General features: G+C 44.3%; 1 protein-coding gene and 1 non-coding gene across 2 annotated transcripts in view; both read left to right on the top strand.

Moving 5' to 3' along the window:
• The window catches only part of LOC121599567 (Krueppel-like factor luna), a 136006-nt gene that overhangs the window by 97728 nt on the left and 18057 nt on the right, over positions 1-20221 (top strand). The gene's annotated exons all lie outside the window — the stretch shown is intronic.
• On the top strand, positions 4015-4088 carry Trnan-guu. The gene has a single exon. It is a non-coding gene; the product is annotated as a tRNA-Asn (tRNA).

The following is a 20221-nucleotide window of genomic DNA, read 5'->3' as shown; positions in this document are numbered from 1 at the left end:
GACACTCTCCAAATGTATGAATACTGGCTATAACTAGATGCTGCCGTGTTGCGTATGGGTTGAGAGCGTGAAAAAACAAGTCTAACTTGATCTGCTGATTATGATTAATATATCGGGCAGCGATAACATATAGCACCAGGTTTGGCAGGCTCTGATCTTGATTTTTTTAAGGTATTCGCGTGCAATACAGGGAAACATAGATGATACATAGAGATAAATTACATGCAAATAGTCTGGATTGGATACTGGAACGTATCGTTTGATATGGTGCGATCATTACAATTATCTGCAAAGGATCATATTTTGAACTTCCCAATGAACGACCTCCTCTGTGGAAGTTGATGAAGTAACACAATTCAACCTAAAAAAATCTCTTGAAAACACCTGTTCAAATCACTCCCTGCACTCATATATAGCCTTAAAACCATGCCTAATGCATGGTAATCCCACTCATCAAATGCCAGAGACAACCAATGAAAGGTATGAAGTGACAGCAAAACATAACGAGCGGCGACGTAAGTTCATTTTCAAATTAACAAATCACCACCGGCTCCACAGCCTCACTGTTTCCGAGAACTGCAGTACGCTTCCACACTTCCCGGTAACTGATTGAACCAATTAAGGTACGCGAATAGGCAAAAGATCTTGCGAAACCCGAACGAGCATTCGAGCGCACACAGATGATTGACTCAAAAACTAAATGCTTCATATCAAGCACCCAGCAGTGTAGTGAACCCCGTGCGCTCGTCAAGTGAGAAAGTTGAATTTGAAGACGTCAGCTGTGAGTGAGAAAATGCCATTGCATGGCTTCGCCTTCATTTTGCTGTGCGTGCCTGTCTCTGTATGTCCACGTGTTTCATACGGTTAGCGTAGCATCGAAACGGTAGCAACTGCAAGTAGATTAGTACACCCTACAGAAGAGATTCATCATCGTGTATGTGTTCCAACGTGGCTGGACAATTCCCTCCAATATGTTGTTAAGTCACACGCTAATTGGTATTTGATGTCCAATCCGGTTGAAGCTGCGGTCGCGCCGCAACACAGCACACCAAGCAACTTTGCTTGGGTTCCCCGAAAACCAGTACCTAACACCCTAATCGCAAAAAAGCTCACTAGTTAACACCTTTCGTTCCTCGTACTGCCTGTGCTGATCCCCTGTAGTGGTCAGGTTAGTACTCCACGGATAGACGCTTTCCACTTCTTCCCTTCTTCGTTTTCGTGACAAACATAACTAATTAAAGTCATCCCTCGTTATCGTGCGCGACAAATCGACGCTCGGCGAGAAGGTGTAGTAGACCGGTGGTAGGATTGCAATGGCGACGCCTGTCCGTTTGCCGTCTCGGACACTGACACGTCACACAGATTCCGAAGGGCGATTACTTGATTCCTCGAACTTCTGCCACCGCCAATCCTACCATGGAAATGCTTCGGAACACCGAACGATCATTTATCTGCAGCTTCTCTCGTTGACCACTTTGGCTTCGCGAGCCATCCGAGGCATTTTCCTTCACCACACCGGCCGATGACACACACACACAAGCACACGAAGCCATGAGGCGATGGAGTCATTTGTCGCATAAATTAATTTTTGCACCCATTACCACCTCCTACCGCTCTACACTTGTCGTTAACAATCTCACCCGCTTCTCGCCGTGCATCTCCTTGGCCAGCACCAAGCGCTGCTGAGGCGCGAAAGCATTTTTCCAACCGTTGCAAGCAAACATGCACTTTGGAGTGAAAAATAAACATTAAAACCGGACCGTCTTCTACCAGCATCACACTTTGAACGTTCGTGAAGGAGTGAAACACTTTTAACACGTTTTGCGCGCGCGGATTGAGAAAGAAAAAGGTGGAAAAAGTATTTCTGCAAGTGTGAGAAAATTAATAACTGCTTAAAGATATTTGTACCGTCGGGCGAGCAGGACTGTGTGTTGGATCGTGTTGTTTTGTGCTGCTTCTGGTGGCATGTTTTTATTTGTCCACTTCCGCTCTTGCGTTTGTTAAGGGCACTTGTTTTGTTTGTCTTTGTTAGTTGTGGGCCCGTACCGACGATATGTAGAGCGTATTGTTATTTCCATTCTCATGACAATGACGATTTCGACAATTGAATAATTATTTATCTTTTTATCTGAAATAATCTACTAAGAAAACAACTAAGGTTTATTTTTAAATATATTTTGCAACAGAAATGTTGTTTCTTAATGCAACTAAATAATAATTACCGAGGAATGACGATCGCATATGCTTTGTAAAACGTCAACTTCTTAGGTGCGTTTAATTTTGTCACGTTAAATTATGACCACAAAAAGATACTAAAAATTTGTTTTAAGACAATTGAAATACCCATATCAATAATAGTGCTTTTTCTAACAATTAATCAAAGAACAAACCTTTCCAATGGTGATAAAATGTGATTAACATTACTTGATAAATAAATGTACAAAAAGCTATAATTTTAATAATGTTAAGCCGAGTATTGCATGTTAGCAGCTACGTTAAAGAATGCATGTGTCAAAGTATCTTGTATATTAACATTTCAATCATGACTTACAGTCCCATTTTAGCAATCTTAGATGATTACCAAATTCAAACGTACCTCATCAACCCAATCAGCATCCTAACAAGGTGTTCATTACAATGTAAGCGCGATCTCTTTCACGATTTACTATCAGACTTATCAACTTTAATTAGTTTCGTTGCGTTTCGATCACAGTCAAAGACAGTTCGCACTTCCCCAAGAAAGGGTGCATTAATTCGTCACCTAAAACCAGACGAGAGAAACGCAGATTCCTTATTCATGATATCTTTCACCACCTCCCACTTGCACCGAATCAACTCCGTCCATTTGCACTTGAGACGATTGCTGGAGCGTTTTCTCCATATCAGGTGCGTTTGCGATGCGAAAATTATCTTGTTTTCCATTCCTTCCCCTCGATTGCTCGTAGTGTCCTGAGTGTGCCTGAAGGTGGTGCCGACTCCTCAAGCGCACTACCCCACACGAGCGGAAGAAATGGCACTTGATGTTTATATGACAAACGACCGATCAAGGCAATCGGACCGCAGAGGAAACACACACAACGCCACAAACGACGCTCAACGATCCGCCGACAAAACTAGAAAGTACACGCGCTGCATGCATTCCGGTAGATGGAGATGGTTCGAGGGTGAGGCAGTTTTGCAGCAATTATGCACCTCGGTTAAATAATGCTGCTGCTGCTGCTGCTGGTGGCGGGCCCCCGATACCTGACGTTTGATGGACTGCTGTGCGACTGCCGAGATGTCTGAGTTAATCTTTCTTTTCTATCGGGAATTGGAACGGCAGGCGCAACGTGGCCTAGGTTGCGCGTCGTGGCCAGTTTGTGAGCGTCTATATGCACCTGCTCTATACCCGCTTGGAGTCCTCTCCCGTGGGGAGCAGCCCCTTCTTGCAGCTGATTAGGCTTGGGTTTCAGCCAAGCCGGAGCGCAGCGTACAACAATCCATGGCTGCTTGATTTAGCAACCGCCGCCACTGCCCGTTCCACTCACACATACACACATCCTTTGAATGTAGCGGCTCGGTTGGGCTATACATGTAGGTCCGTCATTCCGCATGAAGCATCGTCACGACATCGACGCGCCTTCGCTGACTGATCAGACTGACGGATTGCTGAAATGTTTTGCGTACCTACGTACCCCGACTGCAACCGGAAATCAAGAATGGATCACGGACAGGATTGCGGACGGGGTCGAATCATAGCTGTAATTGACTCATTTGTGGGAAACAGTAAAGGTATAAGCACTAGCTTGACTAATTTTTGCCGCTGCCCAAAACCTGTATCAACGGATTGGCGATGGAATTCATCGTTTAATTGCTCCGTTCACGGGACATAAAATTGGTACGTATGCTTTTGTACAATAGAATGAACAAATGTTGAAATGGTTCATAAATGTTCGAGATAACCACACGCGGGTTAGAACATGCATCTAACGATCTAACGTTATTATTTTCTAACGGGCGGCCTTTGTGTATCACGCCTTCGTGGCGCAATCGGTTAGCGCGTTCGGCTGTTAACCGAAAGGTTGGTGGTTCGAGTCCACCCGGGGGCGGGAATACTTTTTTCTCACAAATTTCTTCACAATCAAACAAACTGCACGTTCTTCGGGAAATCAACAACACGTATTAATTGAGTTGGTACACTACAAAGATAATACTTCTTCTACTGTGAGTTTAAATTGCTAGCAGTGACTTATTGGAATGACTAAAACATTGATGTGCTTTGATATACAAATTATGAGAAAACCTTTACGGTACTAGTGACCATTTTAATTTTAATGCAGAACAGTACATCGTTTATTTATTAATTCATAGTTAACGAAATGCCCAATTTACCACAAAACATCAACAAATTTGAATTCATAGCCTGGGGACAATGTCTATCTGTCTTTAAATTTCAATCAGTAATCAAACATTGAAATAAGATTTCATATTTTCATCCAATCACTTTGCAATCTAATTTAGATGAATTCAAGAGTGTTTACCCAGCTGGCGGCCAACCGAACCTATTGCCAACGCAAACCCTTTCTAACAAGACCTTAGTTACCGTAGTAGGCGCACGTAATCGGTTTTAGCTTTGCGGTCACCAAATCCATACACACGGTGACTGTCCCTATGGGTCTGCCCAAATCCCCAACGTTTGCTAATGATTGCATCGTGCAACATTGTAGCGCAAACTTTGACAAAGATAATCACACATACACACACTGTACGTCGCTGTACAGTTGCAAAACGTAGCAAAATGGAAGCAAAAAACATCCCTTTTGGTTACAAAGATCCCAGCAAGCGAGGGTGGTCTCATACAAGTGTCTTGTTTTGCTACTTTAGGATCCAAAGCTCTCCGTTTGCTGGGTCCTGCCAATCGAGACACATTCTCACCCCGCATGTCACAGATGTGACACACATGCACATACCCGCTGACGCGCGATGGAAGCGAGCAAAAACACAAACACATCAGAACAAATCCTCCATCGTTCCACGACGACAGCGTTCAACCGTTAGAAGGGAGAGTTACCAACCGTTTTGCAATTGATTGATTTGATTTGATTGAATTGCATTTATAACTCAATCACGAATTCGTTATATTGTAGCCTTCCTTCCCTTTTATGTGCCGGGGTTTGCTTTGTTTTGCGTTGTGGCGAAGGTGAACTGCCGAAGTTTACATCCATGTCGCTACCGTTTTGTGATGTGAAGGTGTTTATCTTAGCTCTGCACTCGAAGAGTAAAACTTTGTGAGATGATTAGCCTTGTGAAGTTGGAATTGGTTGTATTTGCACAATGAAAAGATTTTTATGTTGTCTTACACTGGAAGTAATAAATAAAATAAATCACCTAATCATCTAACTTTCGTTTTATCATGCCATGTCCAGGATAAAGATCATTAAAATTACAGCGAAACTTCTAGTTGTGAAAGTTTCGCTCCCGTAGAGGGGAGTATTGCGTGGCTGTAAATGTCATCCAAAATTAACGCAACCGGACATTCCAGAACGCTCACACTCATTATGTAAACAATCCCAGGTTAACGAAGATGACCCCTTCATGACCAGCATCAAAATCAAAATAACCATCCGAGAAACATTTACTCATTCCTATCCATTTCCCAACATTCGTACCAACTGCCCCACTAATGGAGCCAAAAAATCCGAGTTCAACTGCACGGCCAGGCAGCGTGCAGCCGATTGGGACACCATCAACCTACCCCCGAGTCGTTCGAGACTTAGTTCAACCTGCCAGCCTTGGATCGTTGTTGCCGCACACGTTAGTCGATCCATTTGTACCTCCCATCATGCTTCTGCTGCTGGTCGGGCTCGTAAGGAAGCAGAAACAGGAAAGAAAAACAATGTTCCTCTTATGTTCGGCACTACCACCAAACACCAAACGCGAGTGACGATTTTCCTTTGGGTATTTTTACCTTTTTACCAAACCCTTCTTTCCCCCCTTCTTTTCTTTGCTTTTGTTTAACTTCTACTGGTCGCTCGTTTTTGTTCCATTCTGCATTTTTGTTCCCGCGTCTAGAAATCCAAACCCTGCCGAACCGCAGGGCACATTGTCTTGTCGACTGCTCCCTCTATCCCTAACCAAACCTGCCTTCGGTGCAGCCGGTACGAGTGTCACTAGCTCTTCGGCATGGCCAAGGATGGCAGACATTGGCTTTAATGGTTGAACCGCCGTTTAGGTCATGTACTGTGTGTAATGCAACGCTCACGACACAACGACCCCGGCCGCACGCGGACGCTGTGAGGGAATCGAAGCGCGTCAGGCGTCTTCCACCAAAGCCGCGATCGATGGGAAAGTTTAGTAGATGCTCGATCGAGTGCACATTAGACGTGGAACTGAGCCACGACAGCAGCAACATCAGCAGCAGCATCAGCAGCCACGGCAGCAGGAACAGCAGCATTTGAATGTGATCACGAACATGCGCGCCAACATAATAATGTGCAACACTGCATGCCCCGCTCGCCCTCAATCTACCTACCTGCTCCTTCTGTTTGCTTCCCATCAGTACAAAAAATGCCGCAAAAAAAAGTAAAACGAAAACTGATACCTCAACCGAGGGACTTTTCGCGCCCTGGCCTGGGTTTGTGGCTAGGCAGAAGGAAAATTAAATCGGAGAGGCGCATTAAAAATGAGCTACAGACCTAAGAGCCCTTCAATCTTTTGGGACAATTCGTGCATCTTGTGGTGGCACGCATAACCAATGCTTTTGACTGTTTGACGAAAGGGTGCTGAAAAATTCGAAAGGATTTCCAACTAGCTCCCGTTCTCCCGTTACCCCATTTCCAAATGTTCGCACACCCACGATCAGTTTGGCGTGGATGGATGAATGTATGGATGGATGGGCATCGTCTCAATGCACTGGTTTGGTGACGAAACAATGTTTGATTTTGTTTCCCCTACCCATGCGCGTAGTCTCCATGCTGCAGAATGGTGTGCAACATTTGTGACCTAATTGTGTGTGCTAAGGTGGTGGTTGACAGCTTGTGCTTTTTTTATATGTTTGAAATTTTTGAAAAATCACCCATCCATTCAGTAGGTGGCAATTGTGGCAAACAAGCAACGGTACGCAATACAAAAGCTCTAGGGAGTAGTGGAAGGCTGGAGAAGATCTTAAATTTCTCGATCGGATCGTAATTGACAAAATGGAGAATCATTCCAATGTATTGTGATTGATCTAAACACCACCGATCTACGGTGAACGGATCGCGTAATGAGCAAAGCAATGTCACATTTATTCTCGTTATTGTGCGATGAAATGAAATGTGTAGAAATCTACGGGATGTTTCTTGTCTCAAGTCTCTCTATTGTAGTGTGGTCCATCCTATCCTGGAATATGCATGTATAGTTTGGTGTCCATCTCAGGCAGTGTGGAATCTCCAAACTAGAACGCGTCCAACAATATTTTACGCGTATAACATTTTTGCGCTCTTTTGGGTACACTACTGCTACACTTCCGAGTTATCAGGAATGTTGTCAGGTAATAAATTTACAAACTCTTCAAAATCGTTATTATAGGGCACAGGCAGCATTCATTGCTGGTTTACTGTTGGACAGCATCGATGCGCGATCATTACTGTCCTGCGTTACCTTTTATATCCCTGCCCGCACCCTTCGCTCTCGTAATCCTATTGTTGGCACCTTCCGACGTACGCGCTATGCCCGCAATCGTCCTTTGGTACGCTGTTTACGTCGTTTTAATGTATGTTATGACTCGTTTGAGTTTAACCTCTCTCTTTCCCCTTTCTGATCCGCTTCTACTCTGTTATCATTTTCGAATCCTACCTGTACTTTTACCTAAACCTTTGATTCCTTTCCAATGAGCTCTGTTGTATGATTTCTGCACCAACCCGTAGTTTAGTGAAGTTAGTTTGATTTGCTAGGTTAGTTTAATGTTTAAGTTTAATCAACATGGTATAGCCAGTGCTGGCCAAACAATTGAAATAAAATGAAATGAAATGGAATGCAATTAAATGAAATGTTCACGATATATAACTTTCAGATAGTTTTGCTTAAATTTACGTATGAATTTACAAACTTCTGGGCTTATCAGTCTACTAGAGCTTTACTATTCGAAGATTTCTGCAGGCAGATAAGATCCATCCAATTTAAAGTAGCATAGTAGCATAAGTTGATACAATAAACAATTGGTCCAATGTTGAGATAATGGCAAAATTAAATAAATAGGATAATTCATTTGAAAACTTCCTCAGTAATAAATAAAAGCAATATTCATTCAACATCTCGTCGATTAGCCCATAAAGGTGAAAAATGTTCCACCACCAAACTATCTACGGACTAAATCTAGCGGAAGCGCATAGCGCAGTGAAGGCGGCTATTTCTATACCCCCAGCCAGAAGGACCCCCCAGAAATATGCACACAAACACGTGTGCAATATAACCCTGCGCCACAACGCGCAACGATAATTAATTACAGTGTGCCTGGTGCCCGCAAACCACTGTTAACAAGCTTCCATATATCTTCTGGTCATCTCGTCCATCGGAGAAGTTTGCGGCAAACAATTCGTTCTCAATTGCACGCTTGTTCACTTGCGCTGAGGGCAAGCAAATCCGTTGCACATGGTCAACCGTCAAACCGTGTGTGGTTGTGAGTTTGCGCTCCTAAATCTCGACAACCGATTGTGATCGACGCTTGTAGTGTGGTGTGTGTCCAGGGACCCCTCTTGGAGAATGGTATGACGTGCTCGGTACAAAAATCTGATGATCTTCGATGAAGTGTTGCCGCAAGGCCGGTTTGGGGTGGAACGCAGTGTAGGAAGGGAGGGAACTGTTTTGCACAATCTCAGGTGTTCAGGTCGAAGGGAGAGTGCTCAGGTGGCCGCGGAACTATTCCTCCTCAGGATTCCTTCTGGTACTACCCTAATAGCTAAAAAAAGGCTAGTTTATTAGGAACGTTCCATGTTCTGTCATTCCTCTACAACCCACGTATCCACACAGCAGTTTAGCAGAAGCCCAAGAACAGCACCGTGCCCTTCTTCGCCCATGTCGGCGAAATCTCCGCAGGTGAAAAATAATAAAGGCGGATAAAATTTAAATTACATTTATGACCATGCTGCTGCTGCTGCTCATAGAATAATCTTTCTTATTGGTTACCTCCCGTGGCGGTTACGGCGAGTACGCGCGTCCTCCCCCCGGTAGTCGTAAGCCACTTTTGCATTTTGCACCCTTGACACCGCTCTCCCCGCTTAGCCATAGGTGTGATGCCTTCCAATGAAAAGTACCATTTAGCATCGGGGCAGTAACACTTGGGGGCCCTCTCGCCATCTCATCGTGTACATACACACACTTCATGAGTACACCTTGAGATGGTCTTGTCGTAGACAGAAGTGCAAACTCGAAGACACACACTTCTCCGTGTAGCCTACCACCAAGGCCACGGCACACAGTCCGGCGGGGTTTTGAACTAGATTTAGAGACAGCCCAGTCTTTCGGTGGCGGCTTTCCAATTCGACCGTTTTAAACCGTCTTCGCATCGGTTGCTCCTGGTGAGAGGAACTCATTTGAAGCTGAACACATTAAGCGACAATTCTGTAGCAAACGACCCGTACCATGCCCGGGCCTGTTTAAATCTCAGAAGACTACGCTAAAAAAAATAGTTCCACTGACAAACGCTCTTGAGATCATTACTTTTGTCAGCTGCAATTCCAGCACCTGGCTGGCGCTTTGTGTCACGCGTCCTTCTCCCACCCACAGCCAGAGTCGGCAACGGTAACGGTTCCCTCTTGCAGGGAAGTTTACCACATTTACACAGCCACATGGCGCAATGAACTTTTATTTTCGGCGTCTCTCTCGAGCGCAGGGATCGTTTCCTTTCTATTTGCAATTAATTTATGATACGTTTTTACCTCGTCTGCTTCGTTTTCCTCATGCGTAAATCCGACCGAACAGTTCCTTTGGGCAGTAACCTTGACTTTACCAGCTTGCTCGGTCGCTCGGTGAACGTTGGCGCAACCCGAACTATCTCTCACAAATCAACTACCATCCCACACTTGACCGGACCTGAATGAGGCATCTTTGACGATCAGGCGTACGAAATGCATGCACAGGCGTGTTAGGAATGGTGATTCATAGGTGGCGCATTAAAGAGAACGCGGGGACAATCATAGCTTCTGCGGCCTTGCGGTGTTCCCATCTCGCCACCAGACGGGTCCATGCGGTCACTCGCGTGGCCTGCTGGATCAATTAAATGTTTTCATTGCAGTCGTAAAATAAAACATAACAGAAAGGATGGGACAGGATTGATGGTGAAATGGCTAATCGTGCAGAGCCGGTCATTTGGGAAACGGTACTGACGCTCATCCATGCGTTTGTGAACATATGTGCGCCAGGAAGACGCAGTGAGATGCACTTTTAACCCGATGCACTCGTGAGAAACAAAAGGGAAAGGAAGCGATACGATATGAAAATGGAAAGGAAATTCGTGCGTTTGTCTTCTAGTCGTTGGTAACATATCTTATGGTCATATTATAAACTTTGTGATATTGACCCACAATCGTTTTTTTGTGTCTTCAAACACAGTTGCATTTCCTCATGTTGATGTTCTTTTGAGATTCGTTATTCAGGCATTTTCAGAGGTATTATTGAAACAATTACAATACTGCTTAGCTAGAAAAAAATGTTAAGATCAATTCTTAAAACATAATTAGGATTAAAATTCATATACAATTTTATACAAACTATATAACTAATAACATTACAGGGTTTATCCAGCCAGGTCAATATCGGAAGCGAATCGGAATTCAATCCCGTAAAATACATTTCAACAATAACAATGGAATCTCAAATGATCTGTCATTGGTTGCTCGGTATACGATCGACATTCATTTGACAATGTTGAATAGGAATTTTACAGATTAGAAATGAGGCTTACAGTGTTGAGCTGGCTAGAGAAACACTGTATATAAGACATTTACTAAATTATGAAATAGAGAAACATCGATACAATTTTTTTTTTTCGTAAGTGTTTCATTACAGGCTTCTCTAGCCAGCTAAACACCATAATCAAATAATTCATTGCCGTAAAATACATTTCAACAATAATAAGGGAAACTCGAATGATCTATTATTGGATGCTATGTGTACGTTCGACAAACATTTTTCAGTGTCGAATTGCGATTTTACAGATTAGAAATAAAGCTTACAGTGTTGGCTAGAGAAACTCTGTAAGCTTGCTATCATTCCATAATAGGTGATTACCTATAATAGAATAGGATTGGATTTATGAGTTTTCGAGATAGTACTAACAAAGCTCTTACATAATTGCGTTGTTTTAGTCTTTTGAATTCCGTATTCTATTTTAAAGGGTTTCTTTGTTATTTGTTATTTTAATAAGTTATTTGAATTTCTCTTTAATAAAAAAGTTGTTATCAACATCATATCAATAACACACATTTTTCGCCTCTGCCCTGTTATTTGCATAACACATTTATTTCCAAATACTTACTTACTTACTTATCCGGCACTACAACCGCTTTGCGGTCTTGGCCTGCCTCAGGAGTGTCCGAAACCGCTCACGGTCTCGCGCCTTCGTCTGCCAGTCCGTTATCCCGGCCTTAATGGCGGACGCCTCCACGCCATCTTGCCACCTCAATTTGGGCCTACCACGCCTCCTCTGTCCTTGTGGACGGCCTAAAAAGACTTTACGGGCTGGGTCGTCCGTTTCCATGCGTATAACATGGCCAGCCCACCGGAGCCTGGCGAGCTTTATACGCTGTACGACAGTGAGGTCGCCGTACATCTCGTATAGCTCGTCATTATAGCGGCTCCTCCATTGTCCTTCCACACATACGGGGCCAAGTATCCTTCTGAGCATCTTCCTCTCGAACGCGGCTAAGAGGGTTTCGTCAGATTTGGACAGTGTCCATGTCTCAGAGGCGTATGTGAGTACTGGTACTATATAGGTACTATATAGTCCCAGCTTCGTCCGTCGCGACAGGTTCTTTGAGGTGAACTGATTTTTCAGGCTGTAGAATGACCGGTTGGCAGCCAGCATCCTTGCGCGCAACTCAGCTTCCATGCTGTTGTCGTTGCTGACCTTTAACCCAAGATAGGTGAATTGTGGGACGACTTCAAAAGTGCGTTCACCTATCTGCACGTCACGCCTACGTAGATTCTGATTATTTGTTGGTGGGCCCGCTGATGTTGCCACCATCAGTTTGGTCTTTGCCTCGTTTATCTGCAATCCGAGGCTCTCTGCCGCCTGCTCGATCCCTTGGTAGGCTTCTGCTACATAGGAGAGCCGCAGACCAATGATGTCTATATCATCAGCGTATGCCAGGATCTGGGTTGACTTATAGAAGATGGTTCCCGTAGTCTCCACCCTCGAGTCACGGATGGCCCTCTCTAGCGCCAGGTTGATTTCCGAATAATAACTCTTATTTCACTCCTTTTCGAAACACAATCGCTTAAACATATTTGAATTATTGCACTATAGTATTATATGCACGACAGTATTGATTGGCACCCATTACTCCGATTCGACTAATTGAACACTTCATCCCTTAAAAGAAACATTAAAACCCTTTTCCTCACACTATCTGCCGACATTTCATTCCGATTAATACCAACAGCTTCATAAAATTGCCACAAAAGCAATCGACAACCTAGAATGCTTCACGCCAAGATCACCATAAACATTTGCGTTAAAGCAAGTTCTATTTTTTCCCACCCGATCATCACACGATCGATGCGGAAAGTGGATTGCCGCATTTGTAACGGAAAAGAATAAAATCGACACCAATGGGCAAGCAAAGCCCCACGACGAGTGCACGTTCGTGCACTCTAGCCTGCAATTCCGTTTCGATTTTACGACTTTACGTGTAAATCGAAAAAAAAAAATAACCGGGGCTAACTTCAGATCGACCCTCTATCGTTTCGATTCTGCGATTGATGGAATTTAAGTTTCACATTTTATTGGTTTTCGTCGCAGTCGAGCGCTCGGTGCCGTGTGTGAGGTGAGAAACATGCATCATTAACATGTGCATTTTATGGACAAATTATGGTGCATTCTGCACCATCATCTAACCCCGTACCATTTCGTGCGTGCCTTGTCTGTCGTGTGATTCGGGCTGCGAGCGAGGTTCTCGTTGGGCACAAATTGAACGCCATTTTGAAAGCGAAAAAATAAAGAACATATGCAATATGTAGCCACACTTCGGAACGATATTTTATTGCCTGCGACCCGCCACACTAAACTGCACACAATTCATCTCCAACAAAACGTGCGCGAGTGGCTCCATGCCCGCGTTAGACCCTTACCGATCAACGCAAAAGTTCTGTTCCGATCGTTAGAATAATCGGCTTGTATGTGTGTTTACATGCACCCCCGCAACAGGTATCAACGTGCGCCATGTAAAGTAAGGATTATAACTGGAACATGTCAAGGAATTAGCCATTCCGCGTGTAGCTTGTTGCGATCGCACGGTCCAAGCAGGCAATTATTTCGAGGCAAACCAATAAAAGACGGTTGCTGGTCAATTTTAATCATACGATATTCATTACCGCGTAATAATTACTGCTCGGTGCAGTTCCACATACAGTATTCGCGCTTTTTGCTGTCGTATTTTACGAACGTTTCTAAGGTTATATGTGGTTCGCTAAATGAAGGATAACACTTTTTAATTAACTTCATGACGTAAGCTTTGATATGATTTGAGCTATAAGTATATCTATACCAATTGTATGTAGTGAAAAAAGTACACACAACACACGTAACCACAAATTAGATTAACGAATCACTTACTGTCCTACCCCCTTGTGACATTTCACATCATTTCGTTCGTGTTTTAATTGCAATCGCCTCGTGTACCCCTAGATAACTGGAGCTGCATCTAACAAACCCTCTCGGGGGAATGTAGGATACCCTTCTGACAATGTTTTCTCTTCTCCCGTGCATTCCCCCGCGAAACGAATCCGCTCGCGATTGCAAGCAAACCCTGCTGTCAAGTGCATGCCCTCTATTGACATACATTTCAATCCGAAAGGGTCCTCACTCAATTACTCAAATCCCAGAGCTGCCCTACGCGGCTAGGTTCCTGCGCCCCCAGGATCGGGATTAAGATTGATCGATTGAGCCATTGATTTTCACATTCGCCTCGAGCCGGTTGCCAATGTTTCATGCTCGGGCGCAACAGCGGCAGCACCCTGCTTATCAATGCGTTTCCCACGCTACTAAAACTGGGCAGACATTCACGGGATTATGTATTGCAGGGCCCCGCCGTATGGAAGGAGTCGTTTGCTCATGAATTTTCCATCCAACGCTGACTACGGTTGCTGCTGTTGCTGCTGCTTATACTTCGTTTCCATTCGTTTTAGGTACTAAGAAACGTTTCCGACATCATGCTAAAGCTGAAGAGATTTACAGGCCGATTGGTTGATGTATTCCGGTTTCTTAGAAAATTCGATTGATTTAGTGCATTGTATTTTGTATAACATCAAACTTTTCGCCGCAGCAAATGGTGTAATCAATTTCAATCGATCTGCTTCCGGCTCTGTGTCTCAGTCTTGAGAATTCGATCTAGCCGCTAGATCGTCCAAACTGATCATCAACATTGAAGGATGCGGAAGATTAAAGGCAAAAGTATGGTTCAAAGCACAACTTCCACTTGTCGGTTTGCTCCGGTAGATGTAGAAGTTAACTCGTGTATCTCAGGATGATTGAAATGTAGCTAACCACCATCAGTTGCTTCAGTCGCGACAACTAACAATCGGCAAATCGTAGCATTTCTGTGGCTACCGAAACACTCAAACATGTGCGAATCCCAAATATGGATGACTCTACAAGCAGGAGCGAAACACACAGTGGTTTTTTTTCGGTCACAAGGGTGGCATTATTGGCGCAACATGAAATTGATCGATCTTGTCTGCCCAGAAGTGGATCAAACTTCACTTGACCTGCAATTCCAGGCTCACGAACGACCGGAGCCCGTTTTTTGTATGCATTACAGTCCTGGCTTACTCCGAGACCACCGACGGGCATCGCCGATGAGACAATAGTGAGCGCATACTTTACCTTTGTACGTGGTTTGGCACTACAGTGACAGTGACAGTGGTGAGTCCTCATCGCACAGAAAGAGGTCAAAAGAGAGCGAGCAGTCATCCAACACTGCAAACGAATCTATGGCATCGGGTTTGGTGTGAGCGTTTGCCGTTCATGAAGTGTACTGGCGCGGTCTCGATTAATAACCATATTACGCAAACGAAACAATAAACATATGGTACCTGTTATGGGAGATCGTGTCGCGGTTTCGTGTGTGTCTGGTTTTTTGTGGATTTCATTACATACGACCTGTCAAATCGGGGAACATAGCGTTACAAAAGTTCATCGAATGCGCTCCATCATTTCGCTGGTAACAAGGGCAGTTAAGAAACAATTACTACAAATCAATTTCTAATTTCTTATCCACTTTTGAGCAAAATCACCCCAGTAGCAAGCAACCTAATGCCCCCGGCTAGCCACAAGCACCATGTACTGCAATCTCTCAATTTATTAGCAACATTGCGGGAAAAGATCCACTTCAAACAAACCATAACCGCAGATTAACTCATTCAAAACCCTGCACTCTCTTCCCTGCAAGTCCGGAACCGATCGAACGATGTCGGAAACGTTCACATAAAGCAGCTGAGCTGAAAATTTACACATCCTACAGCAACGTTGATCGTTTGATGCTTTTCGGCCTAAAGAAGCAGGGCGCCTGCTGCTGGTCGGTCCGCTCAATCGGTACTAGCTAAATGGATTTTTGTTCCATTTATTAGTCTATTTGAGGTTGTAATCTAAAACCTGTTCTCGGTGGTGCCTGCTCAACACATGCAGAATGCCGCCAAGTGCGTACACGCTTACCATGTACATTTCCACGCGGCTCGATCATCATACTGCATCATGCTTTAACTGCCCTTTTTGGCACAAAAAAAAAATAAACCTGTGCATAAAACGAACATATCATTTTACATTTTAATTAATTCATTACGCTGACTAATGAGAGTGGCATTGCTCATGTTCGCAGCACATACACACTCACACACGCACACACTACATCGATCGTCGCATTTCGTGCGCTTTTGTGGCACAGGCAGCACACCCGTGCCCCGCACAGGTTGTAATCCAAGATTTTCCTGAGGGTTTTCCGTTTGCTAAGTAGCGCGCCGGTGAAGTCCACTGCTCGGTACCGCTTATCGAAGGAACACCTGAACCATCCCCAGCGTGGATTGCAGATGGTGAGGTAAGCCATGCGTTCAGCGAGTGAGTGGAAGGGCAATGACAAAGTCTCACTCGTTGATGCCAGATTGTTTAGAATCAACGGGTTTATCATCACGTGCGGTTTCCCCTTTTGGTTGCGTGCGATGCAGCGATCCCGCGTCTCTTGGACTGACTCACGTTTGCACATGAGCGTACGCGCTTAAGCGAATCGTACCTAAGGCTCGCGGGTTTACCTTTTCCGAACGGGACAGGGGGGAAAGGAGTATGAAAATGGATATCGTTTTCAGCAATAACAAATGTGTGGTAATAAATCTTTCACAGCTTGGAAGAACCTCCACAGTTTCACCTGTGTGTCCCATGGACGTCCGCTGGCCGCACACCTTCTCCATACACCGGGGATACTCAGTTTTGCATTTGGTACATGCTTTTCTTTCCGTTTGCTTCTTGGCACTTTTCTTTTTCGAATGCGCACATTCGAATCGGCAGATATTCAACCTCTCATGCCCTGCGGAACGTTTCTTGATCTTTGAATGCTGTGAATTGGCATAATTTGTAGGTACAGATAAGCCGCCAGCAAAAGGCTCAATTATGTCAACACTTGTGGGACGCGCGCGCGCACATACACACACATACACGCAGTAATTGAACCATTGCGATGTTTTGCTTTTTTTTAAAGATACTTCTGGTCGAATTTCCAACCGTGAGCTTGAGCCCTTGCGAGTGTCACCATATCTGTGCGCTGCTAATTGTTTTTATCAGTGATCGTAAGCTTCCAACCTACCGCTTTGGATGGCTTTGAACCGATCTTGACTGTAATTTATGTTTTTGTATAGAATTCTACAAACTCACTTTTCGGTTATACTATGAATTGCTTTTACCGATTGCCGGAACAAGCGACAAAAACCACTAAAACCGTCCTTTAAAGTGTGCTTTCATGTTTTGCAAACGCACCGATCGTGAGCCATTAATTAGGCTACTTCATGGACAATCTTCCATCACGCGCCACCGACACTACCCAGTGGACATTTTTTTCTCTCTTTACCTTTCTTCCCCTCTTCCTCTCTTCTCTCGAGCGATGGTGCAAACGCTAGTAATTAAGAATATTTAAAATCCGCAACGACCGTCAGGTAATTAGTGTAAAAAAACTACTGGCACTAGACGAAAAAGAGCGATGCATATTAAGGCTCGTGTTTCTTTTTTCGCGATAAACGATTTACGCACTTGTGCTAAGGGGAGGGCGAATCAGCATTAATAGGGTGAGCGGTTGTAAAATAAAATTGAATGGGCTTTAGTCAACACACAAACGTCAGAATTGTGTAACGTACTGGTAAAAGCATTTATTGGTTAATCCAGCTATAATTTAGCTATATATATTTAGATATTACCAGATAGTAATCGAGAGCATTACAATTGTTTTAAAATTAAAGAATAAAATTCGATTGTCCCACAACAAGACATTTGTATAACCAAGGTCCAAAAATCTAACAATTTATGAGGATCAAACCGCTCGATATAATATGATACAAATATTATGATGTATGTATCGATTTCTTTTACAATAATAAGAAATCAAAACATTGAAAAACGACTTTCAAATGAAACTTTGAAGAATCCTGGATGGATTGTTTGTCATGAACACACACACACAACCGGACGAATAATTACAGTCCCTGTAGGCCGGTAGGTCTGGTGAACGTTAATCTGATGCGTTGCGTATTACTGTTGTTGCTTTCATTTTTATTGTTTTACCCACCTTAACAACTATCCGATACTGGGGCGCCAGATCAAATCCGATCTTTTTGGACAGCCTTTCATCCCATTGAAAATCCACACCGGTGCGCACTAATATGCCCTGGCCTGCATTCCGCTGTGCAAAATGATGATGTTTCATGTTACACACAGGCTCAATGCTTGTTCGTCTCGTCAACCAGGCTACGATCAGCAGACGAGTCGAATGAACCAACGGACACCTGTCCGGCAGAGTGATGCTTCGATAAAAAAGACGTCCTTTTCGGTGCCGTTTGCTTGTGCCGTACGAAACACCAAGAGTGAAGGTACACCAGCAACAGCATATTTAAAACAAATTGATTTTTTTTTACTTCACCCACCGTGTGTTAAATATGCCCATGTCTTAAGCTGTGCTTTCATTTTTATTTTCTTATTTTACTGCAAACGATAATCCGACGACTGCAGTATTTTTAGCACTACCGACAATGAATATGATTATCGTAACACTTTTGAAAGCTTATCATTTATCCTATCAAAATAAGCCCGCTTAGCTTTCGACGAATACAACAACAACACATACACACACACACACACACACACACACACACACACACACACACACACACACACACACACACACACACACACACACACACACACACACACACACACACACACACACATGCCGGCATACGATCGATCTTTTCCAAATTTGCTGACTTCATGAATTATTCCTCCCGCTACACCGCCCCACAACCCACGGTACGTGCGCACGTTCGCGACCTTCGTGGCTGCGCACGTCCGCAAACGGCATGCGCAACTACTTCTTAGTACAAGCCGACGTACCCGCCCGGCGGTGCTCCAGTCCGTAATTCCAAAAACAAGCAATCATTTTACATGGTCCCACCTTTTTCGGGCGGCGCACCGAGAGGTACGAGATAGAGGGCTTAGCATAAAATTACAGACCCCTGCGAGCCGCACACGAGAGGAACACGTTGAAGGGGGGAAAAATCTGTTTTCCTGGCACCATTCCGCCTCCGCCGTCGCCGCCGCCCGCCTGCCGTCTGTAATTTTGTCTGCGGCTAGTGCATGTCTTCTTGCACCACACGCGCATCCAAATACGCAAGTGTCAAAACGTCGTTCAATGTGTGTGCTTTTTTGCGCGCGCGCGTGTGTGTGTGTGTGTGTGTGTGTGTGTGTGTGTGTGTGTGTGTGTGTGTGTGTGTGTGTGTGTGTGTGTGTGTGTGTGTGTGTGTGTGTGTGTGTGTGTGTGTGTGTGTGTGTGTGTGTGTGTGTGTGTGTGTGTGTGTGTGTGTGTGTGTGTGTGTGTGTGTGTGTGTGTGTGTGTGTGTGTGTGTGTGTGTGTGTGTGTGTGTGTATGTAGGTTTTTGTCTGTCGGTTGCCTTTGGCCAGTTCGCTACCTTTGTGTCTCCTCACATGGGATGGACTGAAGAAACGCGAGATAATCCATCCCCATTTCAGTTCCCTGCCACCCAGTCGTTAGTAAGGGTGAAGATTTGCACACATTTTGGTGCTCTCCCCTTGCGTTGCTCGGCAACGCGTTGTGATTCGGACCTAAACAAACTCCCTTAGCAGCTCCCGCTTAGACCGCAAATTGACCGATTTCAATTAGGCTTCGAATGTGCGAACCAACCACAGCCTTCGTTACGCGTGTGAAGCCGAACCGTCCCACCTCGCCGGCACTCACTTTTGGCTGGGAATCAATTGAAGAGCCTTAGAAGATTACTGGGAGGTTGCCTGTGCTTGAAGGTATATCCAGCAGCAGCAGCAGCAGCAGCAAGAGCAAAAAACAACTATAGTGGCCAAGAAAACGACCTCCTCACTCACGATGGGGTCAGACGAAACAGGTGTGTAATTTATTACCGCCGCCAAATTTGGAGGATGTTTTATGGGTGGTTTGGTGGTTTGGGGGGCTTTTTTTCTCGCTGTCTTGCTTCACTCCTCTCAACACGCATGCGAAGGGTCGGATGGTGGTTCGCATTTGTTGCGGAAGTTTTCTGCAAAGTTTCATCTTTGATGTTGAGCCTTCGTTACACAATGAGCTTTACATAGTGAGACATAGCTTTTTGACGTAGAGTAATGTACAGCTTTCCTTACGTTGTTTTTATTTAAAATGATGCAATCAGAATCATACAACCCTTAAGGAATTCTATTTAATTTAAGAAGCAGTTACTTCCGAAAATTATCAAATAATTGTAGCTCAAAATTTTACATAATACAATTGAC

Source organism: Anopheles merus, chromosome 3L (assembly GCF_017562075.2).
Source record: "Anopheles merus strain MAF chromosome 3L, AmerM5.1, whole genome shotgun sequence".
Taxonomy (NCBI): Eukaryota; Metazoa; Arthropoda; class Insecta; order Diptera; family Culicidae; genus Anopheles; species Anopheles merus.
Note: the sequence above shows the minus strand (reverse complement) of the source record. Positions and strands in the feature narration are given on the sequence as shown.